Raw genomic sequence first — 6,160 nt, 5'->3', positions numbered from 1 at the left:
TTTCAGTTTTAATATTTTATTCATTATTCCTCTCTTCGTGCAGTTTTCTCAGTTTTGCTATTTCTTTTTTCTAATCTCTCACATTTTTCTCTTTCCCTCTATAACAGGCTTCCCTGCTCCCACTTTTCTTTATTTAACCTTGCATTTCTTGTTCTCTCAGACTTTCCTGTCTCTTTCCTTGATCCCATTCATTTCTTGCTCCAATGCTCTCTCTCTCTCTCTCTCTCTCTCTCTCTCTCTCTCTCTCTCCTTACTGAGACAGTTTTTTTTTTGTTTTTGTTTTTGTTTTTTTTTTCTGTGCAGCCCTGGAACTCAATCTGTAGACCTGAGTGATTTTTAACGTTGGTCATTTTCCGCCCTGTAACCATTGTGATATATCAGTGAGCTATAGTCGGTATTAAGTATTGATTTTCTGGTTTGTTGCTGCATAGCAGTTTTAGTTGAATGGAGTTAAGCCAATAAGACTGGGGGTTGTGTTCAATAAACCCCCGAGCTGGCTCTGCCCCTCCCAGGCTGCAGCAATGGGAGTGCAGTCCCTGTACCTCACCTGGGCAGCGCAGCAGAGCTAGCCCTGCTCTCCCGGGCACAGGTGAGACGGCCCAAGAGGATGAGAGTGGGAGAGCTGGCCCTGCCCCTTGCCAGCTGAAGCACTGGGTGAACTAGCTGAGGCAGTGTTGGAGAGCTGGCTCTGGTGGTGTGGGTGCAGGAGATTGGCAGGCTACCACCCAGGCCGAGACCCCGGGGTTTTATGTTGGCCCAACCCAATAGATATTTAAGATGTCTATATATGTTATATCTACATTATCTATTTTATTCTTACATATTTTATATATTTTATATCTATCTATTCAACCCATTTAAGATCTGCTAAAGCCAGTGAAGAGGTCTGTTCTGCAGACCCAAAGCTGCAGGATCTCCATGACACAGGGGGACAATAGGATATCAGAAAGGAGTTCCCAGTGAGGGTCCGGTATTGATAGTGTAGCAGAAGCCAGAGATCTCAAACCAGACCAATGACTCATTGCAACAAATGTTTGCAAGTAAAGATGTGTGGACAGAAGGGTACACTGTAGCAAACGCTGTGACAGCTTCTACAATGAGGTTGTGTGTGTGTGTGTGTGTGTGTGTGTGTATGTTGCAAGAATGGGATGGTGGTTATGAAAGGATGGGGATTGGGGTACATGATGTGAAATTCACAAAGACTCAATAAAAAGTTAAATAAGAAATAAATAAAAAAAGGTTGTCTGTAATGTAGATGAGATGCCCAAACCAATAGACATGTAATCAGAACCCAGAAGTGCAAGGACCATGGGAAGCCAGACAGCATCTCACAACATGCCTGCTTGAAAGGCCATGAACCCTCAGCTTCAGAACCCAAACACCCTGAGCCAGTGAGACTCGGTATGAAGATTCAGACGTTTTCTGATGGAAGTGGCCAGTGACCTAGGAGTGGCTAGGAGCGAGCAGGTGGATTCAATCCAGGACTTAGAGAGGAAGGACAGCCAGAAGCAGACAGAAACGCCAGCAAAGGGATGAGGAAATCAACCTTATGGATAAAACAAAACAAGACAAAACAAAAACAAAAACAAAAAACAAAACCCCCAGGAACACGGAGGAAAACTCACCAAGGAAAATTAGGGGGGCGTAGGAGAGCAGCTGAATCCCTTACCTCCAGGATCTAGTTTACATGTCTGGCTGACTGAAGCTCAAGGACTATATTTCATTTTCTGGGGGAAAAAAATCTCTCAGTTAAGATTAGAGAGCCCTCAGTGGTCGGGGTGGGGTCTTACTGCTGAGGACACCACATACTTAGGACACAGGACTCAGGTGATTTGAGCAGCTTCCTGTGGCCCAGCTTCCATGGTTCCAGAAATTACTACGCAAACTGCTAAGAAAGGGAATCAATAGTCCTTCCTAACCTGTGGTAGTAGCCAATTAATCTCTACTCATGTCCAGTCGGTGGTGGCAGCAGCCTCAGCCTCAGCCTCAGCCTCAGCCTCAGGATCAGCATCAGCATTCCTCATTACCTGCCCCAATGTTCTGGGTTCCCAAATGAAAGACACACACACACACACACACACACACACAGCCTTATATTTTAATATGCCTTACACATCTCAATGGCTGGGCTACTTCCTGTCCTCCACGAGGCTAACACACTCTCCCCTCTGATATTCCTGACTCATTGCTCACTAAGGCCTGTATTCCATCTTGGCTGCCCCAGCCCCAGATCCGCCACCCTCCTGGCTCACACTCCCCAACTCTCACATGATAGCTATGCTCTCTTCTGCACCTCTCAGGCCTGGTCTCTATCCGTTCCCCAGCATGGTGGCTCTCCCTCCTCCTACTTCAGTCCCTTGCCTGGGAATCCTAAAGTCCCACCTATGTCTCCCTGGCCCAGCCAGTGGCCACTGGCAACTTTATTTACCAACCAAAACCAATTGGAGGCAGGGACCCTCAGCATCTTACGTACAGATGTGCGGGTTCCCGTGTAATTTGGGGGATCCAATAAACATAATGCAAGAGTTAGACCAAATCCACACTACTACCCAGCTGCAAACCCACAACAGTTGGCACATGGGTGAGATACATATAAAGATACAATAAGTGGCTTTTGGATGTTGGTGGAGTTGACACCCACTCAAGAGAGGGAAACCAAACCTCCCACTGGAAACCTAGCCAGCTTCCTGGGACTAGGGCGGTCACAGAGCTGAGAAGAGAATGTGTTACTACCACCATTGTTTTTATTTTTCAGAGCCTACTTTTAATAATAGTTCTTAAACGCTTCAACCTCCCTTTTAGCCCACCATCCTCCAGAGGTAATGGGAAAGAAAGGTTGTTAGGATATGGGGGAAGTAGACCTGTTTAGAAATTGTTCTTTGGAGCAAATCCCATCTTCTTTGTCAAGAAATCAGCAGATTAGTTCACAGGTCAGCAGCGGCAGCTCGATACATTCAAAGACACTTCACAGATATACCATAGTCCAGTTCAGGAGGGTTGGGATAGCAAACATGAATCAGCAGTGGTGGCAGGACCTAGCAATAGCCAGGCCTCTGCTGAATCAGCATGAGTCAACACCAGAAGAAGTTCTTTGCTGTGCCTCTCCCAGCGACGATCAGCAACGATGCCAGAAGCGTTGCAAGGCTACCTATGCAAGCCTCCATTACGCCCGTCGAGTCCTGTTTATACTCTCTCCAAACATCGCGTGTCCTCCATGGGTCTTGCTTTACCACATGTCTTACCTCAGCATGTGAGTCTGTCTTAACAAAACTCCACCTGAGTCTGTATTGACCGACATCACTCTGCCAATCAGCCCAAGTCCGGGAGAGAGGCAAGAAGCCACCAGAACACCACAAGAAGTTTTTGGTGCCTTTCTCGCTATGGAGTTGTGACAAGTGGAGCTCATCAAAGCACTGTAAGGTGAACCAATACACGAGTGTCATCAGTGAAGTTCCATCATCACGAATCCTTTCACGTGCTTGCTTTAGCAAAACATCCTTTTTCCTGTGTCTGCTTCAGTGAAATGTTCCTTCACGTGTCTGCCTTAGCGGAACATCCTTTCACCTGTGTCCACTAAAGGAAAACACTCCTTCACGTATATCCGACATAACTGACCTTCCAAAGAAACCATGTTTCCACTTCATACCACTTAGCTAGACTAGCATGAGTTCTTCCATCATTCTACATCTTATCCTGTAGCTATCACCCCTGTCAAAGAAGCCTCTCTATGCAGCAAATGGAGACCACTACAGAAGGCCACAACTGGACACAGTTCGGAGAGCAGTAGATTGTAGGAGGCCCAGCCCAGATGGAATGCATCTCCATCATAGCCCCTGCACCTACCCCTCAGGGAGCATTGTGGAAAAGGGGGCAAAGGGTTGTAAGACCCAGGATACAGGAAGTGTAACTGTCTTTCGTAGGCGTGGCTGTGTAAACAAGGCCAGAGCAATGATGATATTGATGGACAGGTTAACATGGAAGGGGGAAATTTTCATGGTGTCCCACTTGTAGACAACTATAGGAAACTAATGACTGCTGGGAGAGAGACAATTACCCTCTCTCAGGGATGAACCTCTTATTGTTTGCCCAGATTGTCCAGTTTAGAGTGATCGGCCTTGAACCATATGTACACCACCAACGCAATGGACTATATTCATATTCATGTGTGCATACACCTACACACATACACAATGATAAAGAAAAACAGGTTATCAGTTATCGACTTCAGAGTTGGGGAGGTGCATGGAAGGGTGAGAGGATGGTCCTGGAGGTAGGAGACAAAGTGATATGATTCTATTTCAATTTAAAATTACATTGAGCCTGGCTTGGTGGCACACGCACGCCTTTAATCTCAGCATTCAGGAGGCAGAGGAGGAGTGGATCTCTAAGTTCGGGGCCAACCTGGTCTACAGAGTGAGTTCCAGGACAGTTAAGGTTTCACACAGAATCCCTGTCTCAGAATATATATATATAAACATGATTATGAACCATGGCTAGAGAGACGGCCCAGTGGTTAAGAGCACTGGCTGCTCTTCCAGAGGACTCAGATTCAACTCCCATCACCTACATGGTGGCTCACAGCCATCTGTAACTTCATTTTCAGGGATCCAAAACCCTCTTCTAGCCTCCTTGGGTACTATGCACACATATGTTACACAGCTACACATGTAGGCAGAACACCCATATATGTAAAACAAGCATACCCACACTAAGCAAGTGCTTTACTACTGAGTCCTGTTCCTAGCCCTAGAAGATGATTTCTTTCTTTCTTTTTTTTTTTTTTTTTGGTGTGGGGTTGGGAAGTCTTATTTCTAGGACTACTGCAAATATCAAGCTGTATATACTCATCCAGATTAAAAAGTGTGATAAAATTTTACATAAAATCTGCATACATTCTCATTTATATATTTTTTTAATTTATTGATATATTTATTTACATTTCAAATGATTTCCCCTTTTCTGGACCCCCACTCCCCAAAAGTCCCATCAGTCCCCTTCCCTCCCCCTGTTTTCCCACCCAACCCTTCCCACTTCCCTGTTCTGATAGAAGATGATTTCTTAATGTAAAGATGCATACGTCAAGCCGGGCGATGGTGGCCCACGCCTGTAATCCCAGCACTCTGGTAGGCAGAGGCAGGCGGACTTCTGAGTTTGAGGCCAGCCTGGTCTACAGAGTGAGTCCCAGGACAGCCAGGGCTATACAGAGAAACCCTGTCTCAAAAAAACAAAACAAAACAAACAAACAAAAAAGATGCATAGGCCAGGCCCTGAGAGATGGCTCAGCAGTTTAGAGCATGTGCTGCTCTTGCAGAGGACCGGAGTTTCGTTCCAAGCACCCATACCAGGGAGCTCACAACTCTAACTACAGCTCCAAGGGCATCAATAGTGCCTCTAAGTGCATGTGGACTTTACATGCATTTACCCATAGACATACACATAATTAAGAATGAAACAAATCTTTTAAAAAAGCCAACAAAAAATAAGTGTACCAAAACATTTTTATGTCATCTTTTAGGCTTTTAAGAGGTAGGTTGTTTTTAAACAAGGTCCAATGGCAAATATCGACTGTGGACTTGACTGAATGTAGAATCTGAGACAAACCTTGAGACATGTCTGTGAGGGACTCTCTAGACTTGGTTAGCTGAGGTGAGGGAGCCGCCTTCAGTATGGGTGCCAGCACTCCATGGGCTGTTTGCTTCTTGACTGGATGCAGCCAGCTGCTTTAAGCTCCTGCCACCAGCTCCCTCCCACTGAGCCCCCCCTCAAGACCCGCCCCCTCCAAGCTTGCAGCTCTCTCTGGGACACAGAGTTGGGAGGAAAGCACTCTCTACTGTGGCCCTGCAGACAACCCCCTCCCAACAGCAGTATAAGTTTGCTGTCCCTATGTCCTGTCCCACATAGACTAGGCCAGACCGAATCACAGAGCGAACTTCTCAGCAGCCCCTGCAAACCTATAAAGCTAGGAAAGTTCCTGTTTCTTGGGTGCTAAAGATCCATCTCTCCTTTGGAGACTCCTTGGCAACTCTTCCTAATAGAGTTCTCAGGATTCCTCCCTCCCCTCCCCCTCCCCCCCATTCCCCTCCCCTCTCCCTCCCCTCTTTCTCCTCTCCCCCTCCCCTCCCCTCTTACTCCCCTCCCCTCCCACCTCCGTCTCCTCCCC

The sequence above is a fragment of the Apodemus sylvaticus genome, chromosome 10, assembly GCF_947179515.1.
Source record: "Apodemus sylvaticus chromosome 10, mApoSyl1.1, whole genome shotgun sequence".
NCBI lineage: Eukaryota > Metazoa > Chordata > Mammalia > Rodentia > Muridae > Apodemus > Apodemus sylvaticus.
The sequence above is the reverse complement of the archived record's forward strand: the minus strand, read 5'-3'. Positions refer to the sequence as shown.